Source organism: Aedes albopictus, chromosome 2 (genome assembly GCF_035046485.1).
Source record: "Aedes albopictus strain Foshan chromosome 2, AalbF5, whole genome shotgun sequence".
Classification (NCBI taxonomy): domain Eukaryota; kingdom Metazoa; phylum Arthropoda; class Insecta; order Diptera; family Culicidae; genus Aedes; species Aedes albopictus.
Genome location: NC_085137.1, coordinates 412960723 through 412975981, shown reverse-complemented (window position 1 = coordinate 412975981; position 15259 = coordinate 412960723). Strand labels below are relative to the sequence as shown.

Genomic DNA, 15259 nt, shown 5'->3' with positions numbered 1-15259 from the left:
TCCCTTACGTGATGTAATGGTTTCACGTTGAACCAGTCAGAGGGATCCTCCTTAGCAATCTCTAACCACTGACTATATTGGAAGCTTTCCGAAACAAGGAGCTCACTCTCGCTGAGTTGTTACTTAATCCAAGAGATGACAATCCAGATGGTGGCTCCAGAGAGGACCTCAGCACATCATTCATGTTCACGGGTGAGGGAATGTCACGATGATGGGGATGCTTCACCATTTCACCAGGCTGACACTACTGCTTATTCATCAACATCAAAACTTTTCTACTAAACTGGGATGTTATCAAATTAGGTGGTTATTTTAAGACACAACAATAACTGACCATGACATTAAAAGTGGAGTATTTCAGATCCGAAATTTTTAAAATACACCTAAACCTTATTTTACGTCCACTATTGGCTTGTACAAATAAAACTCTACTGCCAATATAATAATCAAAATAGACATTTTTATATTTTTGTACACTTCTCCTAAACACGGAGATGCTTAAAAAAATATAAAAATGTTGAGCTTGCTCATTGTCTTGGCGGTAGAATTTTTTGTCGCTTAGCCAAGCATGGGCGTAAAAAGAGGACGAGGTGTATACATACTCGAGCAGTAACGAATACAACAGTTACGTATTACTTCAGCTTACAAACGTCTATTTAGTATCAAACCAAAATAAGTTATAAGTCGATTATCTAGGTATTAAAAATAGCGTACTGTGGTATTGTGCTCCCCGAATGAGAAAAATATGAGGAAAACCACAACTCAAGCCTAACTTTACCAATCATTATATATCATTATATAATCCAAGACAAAATCATTATATAACAAAATCTACGAACGGAAAAAATTGAAGGGGAACTTCGCTGTTCCCATAGCAACTCATACAGTGAGCATTTCAGAAACGTGAAAAATCCGGGTATTTTCTCACAAATCATCCCCAAAGGTGAGTTATAAAAGTAGTCCTTAATAAAATTCAGCACCTCTTTTTTGTTTACATATGTTACATACGGTGTTTGGCAAAGTTAAGCTTGAACTAATAGAAGAGATTTTAATTTTTTAAAATCTGCAACTGTCTGCCAAAACATAATGAATTTCTTATAGGGTAAATGTGCCCATCATTGAGGTAATAGTGTAAATTAATTTAAAAAAAATGATCGTATCACATAATAAAGGGTTTCAAAACCTTAGTCGATAAAAACTGGACTCGAAAACAGTGAGACATACATAATAATGTTAAACTTTTGATTGCGTGCACAAAAGCAACTGATTTTTAATCAGGAATTGCATATTCTGTGTAGTTTTTTTTTTGTTCTTTATTAAAGAGGCTTTCAGCTAGACGCTGGTTCACCTTTCATTCTGTGTAGTTAATAGCATTAACAATTAATCAAAATTAACTTACCATTTTGCCAACGATTCTCCACTAACGGAAGTCGCACCCACATACAAGGAAATCTGAAATGAAAAGATGAAGAACGTTGATAAGTCTGGGATATTGGCTCTGGGTCACAGAATGAAATAATTCCATTCGCATCATTTCCGTTCACCACAGAAAGCATGCTGCTCGGTTATACATTGCTCCAACTATTCCCGCAGGACCCTTCCAAGGTCATCAAATATTTATCACTCGAACCAGATGGTGTCACTTGCTGCTTCTTAAGTATCAAACATCCCAATCCACTTAAGGATCCAGCTCGACGCAAAAGCAATTGCCAACCGGATGTTAAATTAATACCACAACGAGAGTATCTTCGATAAACATTATTTATACGATGGCAAACTCTTGGCAGGTATCATCATCATCGTCATACCATAAGGTCGATTGGCCGGCCAGCTGTGAAGATAAGATAAATAACTGGAGCTCCCATCGCATCAACCGGTTGGTTCCAGTTACTTTGTGAAACGCAAATTCATCCATCACTGTCAGTCATCGTCGTGGGGACAACGTAAGGTGACAGGATCCACCCGGGACATACACACGCACACATGAACAACACCACAGACATTGTACCAAATGGACGATTCAGGGTTATGCTCCTGCTGCCGGGTTTAGCGCGCAAATGACATTACTCATCTTCCGGAAACCGGCGAAACCGACCCGAGTTAAGTTATCTCAGCTCGCCGGAAAGACTTAATTTTGCCACCGCATCTCCTGGAAGTCAACCACCCACCCATCGGCCTTCCAGGGAGCGAAAATTCAATCTCAAACACGTGCACCTGGTCGAGACGACCTGTTGTAAGGTTGACTTGAAACGTTCGTTGGAGAATCTGAGAAGCCAAGTGCTGGCGCACCCCGGACTTGGTGGAAATAAGATCATTTTAAAGTCAAATGAAGATGAAGTGAGTTGCCGTCGTCGTGGCCGAGCTGCTGGTAATAAATATTTCATGATGATGTTTGGTGGAGATTGTGCCGCAGCCGCCGTCGTAGGTAGGTGCCATACGAAACGTGACAAAATTCAATCCCCGAGAGACAAGATGTATCGCTTGCCGGAGTGGAAATTAAAATTAATTTTAATTTGTGTACCTTGGTAATGCAGCTTTTTGCACACTGTCACTCTCAATTGGCTGAGGCTACCGGGTTGACCTTGGCCACCCTGGTTACTGGTCAATCAATAGTCAATAGTCATCAAAATCTACTGTGACCCAAAGTGGTCTGTCATACTTTGACAAACAACATGGTTGCAATTAAATAAGCAAATCCTTTTTTCACTTCCATCTTCTCAGTACTCACAATTCTTCATTGCACGAAGGAAAATTTTGACATATCTCAGGTCATTCTTATAGACAACGCATAAGTGAGAAAATGACAAACATATGGCTGTTTATGTTCAACTGATGCAGGAAATGTCGACTTTACACTTGGCTTTACATGAGTTCTGTCGAACCATGTAATAGAGAATGCTGAAAGCAAATAATGTCTTAGAAAATGAACACCAAATAATGTCAGATAGAAGCGGTGGAGAAATTTCCGGAGGCAGTCTCGAACGATCGAACTAGTAAGAATTAAACTGCTTGTGATTTTCGGGAAATACTAACGGAGTTTGTAGATTAATTTATTTAGTTCAATATCAAATTCATGATAACACTGAATCAACAATTTGCCGCCATAATACTTGATTTGCAGCTGCACCTCTCCAACGTCGGTTACGCCCAACGCTCGCCAGTTCACGCTCCACCTTGTCCGCCCATCGTGCTCTCTGCGCTCCACGCCTGCTTGTACTAACCGGATGGTTAGCAAACATCAACTTTGCAGGGTTGTTGTCCGGCATTCTTACAACATGCCCGTCTCACCGTATCTTTCCAGCATTAACCACTTTCAGGATGTTGGGTTCACCGTAGAGTGCAGTGAGCTCGTGGTTCACCCTTCGCCGCCACGCACCGTTCTCCTGCATGCCGCAGAAGATCGTCCTTAGCACATGTCGCTCGAAAACTCCGAGTGCTTGTAGGTTCTCCTCGAGCGTCGTCCATGTCTCGTGTCCGTAGAGGATCATCGATCTTATTAGCGCCTTGTATATGGTACAGTTGGTGCGGGGGTGAATGGTTTTTTTTTACCACAGTTTCTGCTGGAGCCCGTAGTAGGCACGACTTCCACAGATGATGCGCCGTTGTATTTCACGGCGCACGTTATTGTCAGCCGTTAGCAAGGAACCGAGATAGACGAATCTCGAAAGTATCCCCGTCTATCATAACATTGCTGCCAAGGCTTGTCCTGCCTCGCTCAGTCCCACCTACCAGCATGTACTTTGTCTTAGCCGCATTCACCAAAGTCTGGCCTTTGCTGTGAAGCAAAGCGTGAAGCGTTTCAGGCAAGTGAAGCAAACGTGAAGCGTTTCAGGCGGGTGTATGATTTTGCCATCGTTCCAAATATTCTAGCAATAATATCCATGTCAACCGCCAAACAGGCAAATCGGCCGGATTTCGTGAAAAATGTGCCCCGTCTGTTGAGCCCGGCTTGTCGCATAACATCTTCCAGGGCGATGTTGAATAATAGGCAGCAAAGTTCATCAACTTGTCGCAGTTCCCGTAGAGATTTAAATCGTTACCATCGTTGCTCTTATTAGTCTGGCAAGCTTTCCGGGAAGCTGTTCTCGTCCATGATTTTCCATAGTTGTGTGCGGTCGATACTGTCGTATGTCGCCTTGAAGTCGATGAACAGGTGGTGCGTTGGGACCTGGTATTCACAGCATTTCTGGAGCATTTGCCGTACGGTGAAGATCTGGTCCGTTGTTGATTGGCCGTCGATGAAGCCGGCTTGGTAACTTCCCACGAAATCATTTACTTTAGGTGAAAGACGACGGCAGATGATCTGGGATAGCACTTTATAGGCGGCATTCAAAATGGAGTTCGCTTGAAAGTTCTCACACTTTAACTTGTCGCCTTTCTTGTTGATGGGACAGATTATCCCTTCCTTTCTTTCTTCCCTCCGGTAGCTGTTCGGTTTCCCAGATCTTAACTACTAACCGGTGCAGACTGGTGACCAACTTACCTGGGCCCATATTGATGAGTTCTGCTGCGATACCGTCCTTACCGGCCGCTTTGTTGTTTTTGAGCTGTCCTCTGCTGCACCAACATAGCCATTTCCTCCGTTGCCTTGATCGCCCGTGCCTACATTCTCTCCAACATTCAGGTGCTCGTCGAAGTGCTGCTTCCACATTTCGATCACCTCACGTTTGTCCGTCAGGAGGCTCCCGTCCTTATCTCTCTCTGCAGATTTCGGCTTGCGGCACGAAGCCTTCGCGTATTGCGTTGAGCTTCTGGTTCGTTGAGCCGCGTTCGTTTATATCGCTCCATATTCTACCAGGACATGTGCTGCAGAATGACCGCCCTCGCTGTGTACTTTTCTTTAAAAATCTCTCTACACAAATCGTCGAACCAATCGTTGGTCTCCGCTACGTTTTTGATGGCTGCTTTTATCGTACCTACTCCAGCAGTCCTCTAGAGAGAGTTCATTGAGCTCGTCCTCGTCCGACAACGCTGCCTCGAGATTCTGCGCGTATGCGGTAGCGACATCCGGTGGTAGCTCCAGATTATAATGAGGCAGCCGTCGGTACCGTACGTTGTTGATCACGGAGAGTTTTTAACGCATTTTCACCATCACCAGGTAATGGCCAGAGTTGATTTTAGCACCACGATATGTCCTGACGTCGATAATTAAGGTTAGCTATGCACACCACGACGCTATGACATACTGCAGCTTGGGGGCAAACGAAACTGCTTAAAAATGTCCGAAAAGTCACGCAACTGAACGCATGGAAATCTGTGTAGGGTATCTTATTCTCATCATACTAAGCACCGACCAATAATAATCGAGTTTATTCTTGCATCTTGCCCAATGCAATGCCTCATGGCTAGTTGGGTTTCAAAAATTTGCTTTCACGTTATGTAAAACAAATGCCATTTTCTAAAAATAATAAGAATGAAAATTTTTCCCTCGAATTTTGTTTCCATCTAATCCACGTCTATTTTAGGAAAAACCTGAATTCAATTCCTGGCACACTTTCTACGTTCTGATTTTACCGTGGGTGTTTTACCTTTAAAAATCAGTCAAATTCTTCGCAATCCAAGGCAGCAAATTTTAAATTGAGTAGGATGTAGCTTTAGGATAAAGACCAAAATATTTCAATTAATATGTTTGCCCACCAGTTCATTACACGCTACCACAGTTCAACGAAAAAATATTTCTCTGTGCTTTTGAAATACGATGCTTCCTATGCAGAAAATACACGCACACGTTTGCTAGCTCCCTCCCTATACGAAGACAACTGTAAACGAACATTTTACCGACGGGAAACAGTGACTTATTTGATTATTTGGACAGCTTTTGATGCATTATGCAGCAGTGAAATCCAGGTTTGAAGGTTTGTACAACAAGTCAATCTGGCAAAGTGACAATTGAATGGCGATGAAGAACAAGTCGGCTAGCTGCTACTTTGGTGCAATTCTATTCGTCGTAAGCAAAATAAGAAAAGCTGTCAACTCGTTAGTGGAGTGAAATTGAAACGTGAAGTTTTGCATAACTATTCGATTTCCAGTACTATAAGGGCTGGTTATTGATAGTCTGTATGGTTTTGCTTCTTTCAGATGAGCCATAGGCAAAATTAAATTGAAATATTCTTGATTCTTGGCTATTTTCCATCTGATATGATGATATGACCACTTGACCAAGCTGATGAATCAGTAAAATACAAAGCTTTACGGCGAATACTGCGTACATTCAGATTGTAGTACTAGTTATCTTCGTAGTCAGTCGGATACCGTTCTGTTGTTTATGGGCAAAAAAGAGTCCGAAACCGGTCGACTCAAAAAGGTAATTTTATCTCGCGGGAAGAATTTTGTGGGAAACTGCGAAAGAATTTAAATTAAAATTGAATTTGAACATGGTGAGCAATTCTTCATCTTGCCGTATCTTTATGAAATTCTGGTAAAATAATTGATGCAGCGGCTGCTTCCGCGCTTCACAAATTCGACCGCGATCTCGTCCTGCTCAGCAGCCTGTTGGTTTCATCTTGTTCAGGGCCTTATTAACTTCATCCAGTATTTGTTGCTCCACCTTTTGACCGGCATGTTAATCCTGCTTCTGGTTGTACCTGCATTATTACCATTCAACAAATCTCCAAAGTACATCTTCAAACCGACTGTTACCACTTTTTTGTCTGTCAGCAAATCTTATTCTCAGACATTGCACAAAGCGGGAACTGGCGCAGTCTTGTGACGCGCAGCATTGACAGTTGCATAAATCCTCAATATATCGTTCTTATTCAGACTTTCCTGCACTTCAGAAATCTCACTCCTCAAAATCTGAGAATATTTTGCCATGAATTCTGGATTCATAAACTAAACTAAGCTAAGCTAAACTAAAAATAAATGTGAAATAGGTATTTAGGCCTGCTTAAAATGTTTGCTTATTAACAGATAGATACGAATGCATTTTTTTTCTGCAAACAATCTTTTAGCATACATCAACATGTTCAGCCCAAATCGCCGATCGCGTGAACTCAGTGTTCTATTTTTGTCAATAAATGACACCGATCGCCTAATCCCACTGCCTCAAACGCGAAATCGCATTCAGTATTCAGTGTATCTCTAGATATAGGTACAATATACAAATCTAATGGACTCGCCGGTCGCGCTCGTTCACTGCCAAGATCAAACTTCTTGACCATTTTCACGGTCTAGGTCTCGGCGCGTGGGGTAGCATGTGCTATGCAGTCGTGTCGTGACTATCTAAATAGCCTCCAACAGATAGCCAAACGAACTGCACTCACTGAATTGTCTTCCCAACTCGAGAACTTATTTATCACCCTTCGTTGGATATAGATGGATGGCTGATTAGCGGGTGACGATGACGACGTCCGCAGTCCGCTGGACGTTGGTTAATTTGCGCACGACGCACTAATCCGATGCTAATGGCGCTGTTGCTCAAAGTCTCCCCCGTCGTACCTCTATACTATACTTGCACCTGAATGCGTTTTACAACGACACGCAGCTGCAGCGCGCGCAATACAAATTGATAGATTCCCTCCGTTCGACTGTTGATTCAAACTTGATGGGGGAGCGATGACGTCGATCGAATCTTCGCAAAGAGCCAGTTGACGACGACGATGCGATGATGCATGAGCGCAAAAAGTGCGGCCGCCAACCTTATCCGCAGCAAAACCAATTATTCCTTGAAAGTGGCGCTTTTGGGCAAATATTTATCGGCAAATTGATTTTCTGCCGAGGCCTTCACGCTGCTGCTGTTGTCGTTTCTAAGTGGGGCTGTACGTATGTACACGTATACACTTACTTAAGTGCACCAGGCAGGAAGCATTACAAGGCAGAAACGGTCTTGACAAAGTGCTGCCTGCAAATAGACTTACGGGAGCCACGGGGATTGAAATAATTGAATTACACTACTTATGAAGGGCGAAGCAAAACACTTTCCGAATGAATGGATGATGGATATTATTTAGATACTGTGCACGATGGGGAAATACTGCCCTAAAAGGTCGTATTAAGTTTTTCACGGAACCATACATCAGTTCCAGAAATTTCAAACACCGTGAATTGGCAGGGGTAATTATCCTAGAAGAGAAAATTGACGCATAAGCGTAACAAAGTACTCACAGCCCATAGCCGACAGCGGCTTTAATCAGTAAACAGAAAGGTCACTGTAAGAAGCCGGGTTTGGGCCGAAGGGTCTCAGATTTTCATGAAACTTTTTCCACAGGCAGGGCTCATGGATGTATGCCCAAAACACAATTGGAAAAAATCAGGGTCGTCTGTTTTCCCGGAAAACTCAGGTGGATTTTTTTTTGTTTTCCCCTGACACTACTTACTTTGAAAAATCATAAATCTAAAACGAAGCATCATAGAAACAAAGTTTTTTTTTATAAAATGAAAGCAAATTTTCTCAGAAATCCAAAAAAATATGAACTGGACAAAGTTTTCCACAAAATTTTCCACAGTTGAGAAAATTCGTAAAGAAAAGCCAAAAAAACTATGCCCGAACTCGTGGAAAATTTTCAAAACAAAATATTTTTGAGAAGGTCATTTTAGAAGCTTTAATCGCTGAAATATTGGGAATGCACTTTTGATTCATTTTTGAGCTATGCCCAATTTTGTGAAAAATGACCATATAATATAGGCTTACTTTCAAGTGATTTCAGATTCTGAGTACTTAAAGATGACCTCAAAACTTTCTCCATCCTGAATGGGCGGAGATCTTTCTAATTAATTTTGTTATTTTTTTTTTCATTAACTTATTGGATATTTGAAAAATGTAAGGGTTGTATGAGGGGAGATCTGCAATGCTATTTTATTTTCGTTTCAGAGAGCGAGTAATGGCACTTAAGAATCGCGAGGCAGCGTTGCTAAACGAGGACGAGCTCAATGTTGCCCCTCTAGAGGACTGCTAGAGTACGATAAAAGCAGCCATCACCAACGTAGCGGAGACCAACGTTGGATATGTGAAACGGAGCCGAAGGAACGATTGGTTCGAAGATGAGTGTAGTGAGATTTTGGAAGAAAAGTACGCAACGTGGGCGGTCATGCTGCAGCACGGGACCCGGCAGAACATGGAGCGATATAAAAGGACGTGGAAACAGCAAACCCGTCTTCTCCGGGAGAAAAAGCGCCGCCTGAAGAAGTGAAATGTGAACAAATTAAACTGTTGTGCCGTTCACAAGAAATACAGAAGCTCTACCAGAAACTCAACACATCCCCCAAAGGCTTAGTGCCACGAGCCGAAATGTGCAGGGATAAAGACGGAAGCACCTTGACTGGCAGACGTGAGGCGATCGAAAGGTCGATGTAGCACTACGACGAACACCTGAATGGTGCGGAGAACGCAGATAGGGAGGATCAAGGCAGCGGGAGAAATGACTACGTTAGTACAGGAGCAACAACAAGAGAAAACCCACTTGGGGGAAGTTAAACTGCCCATGATTGCATAGTTGACGTAACCACCATTGACAATCACAGCATTCACAAGCTAGTATCTACCACATGTGTATTATTGTGACCAGTTTAATTCAATAAAGCACAAGATCTAATCACTAACTAGATGTCATCGTGAAAAAAATCTTGAACTTCTCATTATTCATACCCGAGCAGAGGAGAATAGCAAATTAATAACTACGAAATGACATAACCTGTTTTTATATCTTGTTTTGTTATTATTAAATTATCAAGGCATAGCTTTTCCATAACAAGTTTTGCTGGACAATCACATTTTGTTATAATCAAGCTATTGATATACATTCACTCAATTGCATTTCAATAACATGTTTTGTTGCACTACAAGTTTTGTTATTGTTTTACGCTTGGATGTTCTGGAGAAACCCTTAGATAAATACCTGGAGAAGTCTTCAAAAGAACTCCTGTCGCAATCTTCTTAGAAATTCCAAAAGTAATTGTTCTGAGCAATTATTTGAATTCTTGACATTTTTTTTCAAACACTTGGAGAATTCTTCGTAAAAACTTTTTTTTAATGAAATCTTAACATGAAATTCGGAACAAATGATCACAGGGAATTCCGAAGAAATCCTTGAAGGGAATCTGTGCAGAATTCTTGAGGAATTTCTAGAGGAGCCTTTCAAAATCAGTGAAAGAATCCGTGGGAGATCTCTTGGAGAAAATTGTTAAAGATTTTCGGAGATATTTATGGAAAAGTTTATGACGAAATCTTTCGTCGAATTTTTGAAAGAATTATAGAACAAATTCCTGAAAAAAAATCTTTAAAGAAGTCCCTAGAAGGAGTTTCTAACGGAATTCTTAGAGAAATCGAAGAAGGAACTTTAGGAAAAATCTTGCAGAAAATTCTGGTGAAATTTCTGTAGGAATCATCAGAGGAAGTTCAGGAGAAATTCCAGTAACATTTTTGGAGGAAGCTTTGTAGAATTCAGGACATAATTCTTGAATCCAGGGAAAAATCGATGCAATTAAAACAAAGTTTCCAGAAAAAAAAATTCTGTGAAGTATTTCCAGAATCCCAAAAATGTGTTGATTTCAAAACCGTGCTCCGAAAACAATTAAAGTAGAACAGTTTATAAATAACAGGTGGAAGTCGAAGCTCGTATTATTTGAAAATATAGAAATAACAAAAGTTCAATTATATTGCGTTGTAGTAAACCAACTTAAAATCTCTTAGAATTAAATAAAAACTGGATATAGTATTTTTCGATAATTTGAAAATATTGTTACTCATGTTATTGACGGATTTGTGGGGCAAAGTGAATAATTTTATGTAATAAGTATTACTTACCAGCAACGAGTTTGATAATATAACAAATTTTGCTCTCCGATTATTATCAATAACATATTAATATCAAAATTTGTTATTGAAATATTTTCCGAATTCACTGTTATTAAGCTGTTACTACTGTAAAACTAACAAAACAAGTTATTAAAATGGTTTTCCAGGAACATTTTTTTGTTATGATATTTGTTATTTTGCCGCTTATGACAGACAAGTTTATAACAAGATATGTTATGTTAATAACTTAAAAATTATCGATTCTACTATTCAGTTATTTTACTCAAATAACACAATTCCTTATGCTGTTGTTATTCCCTTCTGCTCGGGTAAAGAAGCTATCCAGCAGCTCAAGAACAATCAGTTAGCTGGTAAGGATGGTATCGGAGCTGAACTCATCAAGATGGGCCCGAAAAAGTTGGCCACCTGCCTGCACCGGCCAATAGTCCGGATTTGGGAGACCAAACAGCTACCGGAGGAGTGGAAGGAAGAGGGGTCATTTGCCCCATCTACAAGGAAGGTTACAAGTTAGAGTGCGAGAACTTCTGAGCGATCACAATTCTGATTGCCGCCTACGAAGTGCAATCCCAGATCGTCTTCCGTCGTTTTCCACCCAAAGTTAATTAGTTTGTGGGAAGTTATCAAACCGGCTTCGTCGTTGGCCGCTCGACAACGGACCAAATCTTCACGTGAAATGCCGCGAATACCAGGTCCCAACGCATCACCTGTTCATCGATTTCAAGTACGACAATATCGATCGCAGAGAGCTATGGAAAATCATGGACGAGGACGGCTTCCCCGGGAAGCTAGACTGATCAAAGCGACGATGGACGGTGCGTAAGGGTTTCGGGCGATCAGTCTAGTTCGTTCGAATCTCACCGGGGACTACGACAAGATGATGGACTCTCTTGCCTGCTGTAAAACAGCCCTGGAAGGTATTATGTGACGAGCCGGGATCAACAGCCGAGGCACGATTTTCACGAAATCCGGCCAATTTGTCTGTTTTGCTGATGACATAGATATTATTGCTAGAACATTTGGAACGGTGGCAGAGCTGTACACCCGCCTGAAACGCGATAAGCAACAAAGGTTCGTCGGCTCACGGTGAACGCGTCGAAAACGAAGTACATGCTGGCAGGCGGAACCACGAATGACTGGGCAAGCCTAGGCAGCAGTGTTACGATAGACGGGGATACTTTCAACGTCTACATCGGGTCCTTATTAACGACAGACAACAACGTTAGCCGCGAAATACGAAGTCGCATCATCAGTGTAAGTCAGGCCTACCGCCTACTATGGGCTCCACAAGAATCTGCGGTCGAAAAAGATTCACCCTTGCACCAAGTGCACCCTGTACAGACCGGTGGTTCTCTATGGGCACGAGAACTGAACTATGTTCGAGGAAGACATGCAAGCACTCGAAGTATTCGAGAGGTGGATGCTTAGGACCATCTTTGGCGGTATGCACGAGAACGGTGTGTGGCGGTGAAGGATGACTCACGTGGAAAAGTAAAAACTTGTTCTGTATCGGAAAGTATACTTTGTAGCCAACAAGGTAGGTATTAGTCAAACAAGCTTCAATTTTGATAATCGAAACTGTATGAAATCTGCCAAATAATTCTGCATACATTTTTCTGCAAAATCAATCATCAGAATTCAATTTGTCAAAAAAATAAAAGCTTTTGTGGCAATTGATCCGTATAACTTACAAAAGTGTTGTTCAAATCTGTACGTACAAAGAAAATGTTATCTCTCTGAATGATTGTGTTTAACGCCCTTTGCTGTTCAACATGAATATTCCTACTTATAATATCAAAGTTCATACACAAAACAATAAATCAAAGCGAATTGCTCAGTGATAACGACATGTTTAATTCCGGCACTTTTGGCAAACAGTGAAACAAATATCTCCAACTATGTATATATTTATATTCACATAACGACAGTTTACGACTCATTATCTAGCAGTGGGCAAACATCACATTCTTTTCCGTTCCCAAAGCAAATGCACCCAAGTCATAAACCACACAACTTACATTTCCCATGGCGATGCCTCGCTCACTCGGTTCCTCTTATCAGACTACGAACGACGTATTCCGAACCAAAGTGCACTGTTTGTGCTCATAAAAGCCTTTTGCAAATATCAACCGCCAACTCTCGTAGCACAACGCACCAACAATCAAAACGAAATGGCGTGCGAAATCGCTTCTTACTCGATAACGAAGCCTACGGCGACGGCGACGACGACGACTACGACGATGACGGACGCATCACACTATTTAAGACAAAACTGGATCGAAACCGCACCGAACTCAGCGCTCCAGTTTTAGAGCATGACCCTGAACTTCAACAACAGTCTAGAGGCGGACGGGCGCACGCGCGAATCTGACTGCCCTCGAATGCCAACCGAACCGAACTGCGGCCAGCAGCCCAACTTCGAAGACCTAGGCACTACTTGAACGGGAAGAAGCACCAACACCAGCCTGCCTAGCTAGTGGGTATCGCCGAACCAATTGATGAGGGTGGCCGGGAGATGCTCGTTATCACCTGGTACCTAACCAACACAGAACGACCGGAACCGACACCAGGTAATGGCGATTCACGTGTCACGGCCCTTGTCGCGTCGCCGTCGTTGTCGTATCGGAGTCAACACTTTCATTATCACCTCGTCTGTCTGTCGACGAGATGCCTCCTCCGGGGCAGGGATGCCAGATATTTAGATTTTGAAGACAACTGATATACTGTTGACATACTGGATTCTGTGCAAAATCTGGCATTGTTCACCTGAAAATCCAGGAGGTCCCAGGTTATCCCAGAAGGAATGGGTTAAGCTACCAGGGAGGTAATCTTATGGACAATTTCTGAAAAATGCCAAGAGAAGTTGTCGTGTGAATCTTAAAAAAGAAATGTTTGACGTATACTGGGAAATAAAAGAATTCATAGAGAAGTTTTTAAAGAATTTCTAGAAGAATTCATAATGAAATCACTAGATGAGTCTCTTAAGGAATTACTGAAAGTTTTCATGAAGGAATTCCTGAGGAAAACCGTAGATGAATTTTGGAAGAATTTCTGCAGAAATTCTTAACCCTTCAGGACGCGCGCCGTTGTAAAAAGTACAACACTACCAAAAAACCTCGCTCGTCGTATACAGTGTGAGCGTGGTGCAGTTTCGGCTGCTTGATGGCGCGCGTCCTGAAAGGTTAAGGAATCTTTAGAGGAATTATTGGAAAAGTTTTAAACAAGTTCTGAAACATTTCCTAAAAGAAACCTGGAAAAACTCTTGCAAAAAAATCATTGGAGGAACTCCAAGAGAACTCGCTATGGGACCCATTGGCAAGCTCCTGGAAAATTCCGTAGAATAATTTCAAGATTACCTGGAGCAACTCCAAGAGAAAACTTTGAAGAATCTTCTGTTGTAGACACAATGAAGGTTGGGAGATTGTCTATGTAAAATAACACAAAATAGTGGTAACCTTAAGTAGTTCATAAAACGAGGTCAACCTGAAATAATGTTTTTTTCTTCTTATAAACCATGGGGGGTGGGGGAGGTGGTGTGGCGGAAGCTCAACAGACGGAAGTTCCAGGTAGTGTGGGGTTAAGGACCGTCTTCTACCAAAACAAAAAGTGAAAGCTAGGACTACTCTTTCCGCGACCCACTAAACCCATGGTCGCCAAACACTTCGTCTCTCCAGAACCACCAAGAAGGCATTGCGTCAAAGAGGGACTAGTGCACATCGCACCCTCAAGTTTAGCTGCGTAGCCTGCAGCAACGAACATTGATGATTCGCTTTCGAGAGTCCCCCAAGATAGCACGCTGGCGCTTAGCCAGTTTCCCAAGTGATCCTTACCATTTCTTTTGTCCTCGGAAGGCAAGCAGGGTCAACACCACGCCTGCTTCCAACTGCACAGCAAGTATCAAGAACTGATGCCGCGGGCACAACGATTCGGTCTTCCCGCAAGTAAGGCCATATCAGCTAGCACACAGAAGGACGTGACGATATTGGGCCTCTATCTGCCCCGACCTTGCCGAGAACCCCTTTTCCACCACGGGCTCGGGTCCAACCTAGTAGACCGACGCCACGATAGCAACGCTACCAGCATGTTCTTCCCGCGGTTACTTAATCGCTGTAAGGGCCGATTTCGACCTCAGGGCACCGGTGTGATCTACGTAGCCGCCTTCGAACCCTTGGACCACCTCTTTTACAGCGTTTGGACTAGTCATTTCCCGAGTCCACGCGCCACCTCCTCTGTAGCTCCCAGACGATATGGGTGATAGCCGTTCAAACGGCGTTCCAGCCAAACTCACCCCTACACATCCACATCCACATCCACAAGATTGTCCGGAGTTTTGTCTTCCCCGCATATGGCAAGCATGCGGCCACGAACACGAACTCGGGCACACGAACAAAACGTTTCCCGTAGTTTCCTCTGAACCAGCACAAACAGGATATTCGGGAGAGACCGCACCAACCGAAACGGTGTAGATACTGTCGGAAGCAACCATGGTTCGAAAGGACCTGTGTGAGG

At 42.5% G+C, this 15259-nt stretch overlaps 1 protein-coding gene across 1 annotated transcript in view; it reads right to left on the bottom strand.

The window, feature by feature from the left end:
- Positions 1-13418, bottom strand: part of LOC109426839 (uncharacterized) — a 165293-nt gene extending 151875 nt beyond the window's left edge. The window contains exons 1-2 of the mRNA XM_062853459.1: positions 12769-13418; positions 1400-1452 (exon numbers count right to left, since the gene is read on the bottom strand). The gene's annotated coding sequence lies outside the window, so the exon portion shown is untranslated. The remainder of the gene's footprint in view (positions 1-1399; positions 1453-12768) is intronic.
- Positions 13419-15259: the final 1841 nt, after the last annotated feature.